Here is a 1471-nt window from a genome sequence, read left to right as displayed (position 1 = left end):
GAGTCGGCCCCGACTCATAGCGACCCCTCCTTGGGTTTCCGAGGCAGTATCACTACGGAAGTAGGATTGCCCAACCTTCCTTCCGAGGAGTGCCTGGTGGGTTTGAACCGCCAGCTGTCTGGTTAGCAGGCATGTGTCTTAGCCACTATGCTACCAGAGCTCCCGGTTGGTAACCAATAAATAAACAGACAAAAAACCAAACTCACTGTTGTGAAGACCATTCGACTCATAGCGACTCCTCCTTGAGTTTCCAAGGTGGTATCACTGCGGGAGTAGATTGCCCAACCTTCTGAGGAGTTTCTGGTGAGTTTGAACTGCCAGCCTTCTGGTTAGCAGTCAAATGCCTTAGGCACTATGCTACCAGAGTTCCTGGTAATCACTAGTAACTACTAGTTTTTATGTTTAGCTATTCTTTTAATATAAGTGAGAACATACAATATTTGTCCCTTTGTGATTGACTTATTTCACTCAGCATAGTTCATCAAGATTCATCTATATTACATATTCATTTCTCTTTATGACAAAGTAATATTCCATTGTGTGTATGTACCACATTTTGTTTATCCACTCATCAGCTGAGGGCCACTTGAGTAGTTTCCATCTTTTTGCTATTGTAAATAGTGCTGCAATGAACACTGAAATACATATGTCTGTTCATGTCCCTACATTTAGGTCCCTAAGGTATGTATCTAGGAGTGGGATTGCTGGGCTATAGGGTAGCTCTATTTTTAATTTTTTGAGAGATCATCATACTGTTTTCCACGACTATTGTACCACTTTACATTCCCACCAATGGTAGATAAGGGTTACTATCTCCCTGCATCCTCACTGGCATTTGTTGCTTTTTATCAGATGTCTTCAGTTTTTTCTTTTCTAGGATCTCCTCCAGGACCACATTACATTGAGTCATCATGTCTCTGTAGACATGTCTTGGTTGTGACAATTTATCAGACTTTTCTTCTTTTTTATGACCTTGACAGTTTTGAATAATACTAGTCATGTATTTTTGTATACCCATCTATAGGGACTAGGAGCTCTGGTGGCATAGTGCCTAAGGCATTGGATGGCTAACCAGAAGGCTGTGGTTCAAACCCACCAGCCACTCCTTGGAAGTAAGGTTGGACAATCTACTTCTGTCAAGACAGCGCCTCGGAAACCCAAGGAGGGGTTGCTGTGAGTCGGATCTGACTCGACGGCAGTGAGTTTGGTTAGAGTTATATATGGACTTTCTTAACATTGAGTTCTATGTGAGCCCAATGGTATCAAAACTTCCAATTTCTGTAGTTTTCTAGACATAGCTAAGAAAAATATTTCTTAAAAAATAGATTAAAGAGGAGTTCCGGCAAGATGGCGAACTAGGCACAAGGACTGCACAGATGCTCTTCAACAAAGAAAAGGGAAACCAATTAACACAGACACAGAAGATAATCTTGGACCCCTGAGCCTTGAAGGGAAGGATACAAAAATGGAC

The sequence above is a fragment of the Orycteropus afer genome, unplaced genomic scaffold (genome assembly GCF_000298275.1).
Source record: "Orycteropus afer afer isolate SDZICR_OR568_19922 unplaced genomic scaffold, OryAfe1.0 scaffold00040, whole genome shotgun sequence".
Classification (NCBI taxonomy): domain Eukaryota; kingdom Metazoa; phylum Chordata; class Mammalia; order Tubulidentata; family Orycteropodidae; genus Orycteropus; species Orycteropus afer.
The sequence above is the reverse complement of the archived record's forward strand: the minus strand, read 5'-3'. Positions refer to the sequence as shown.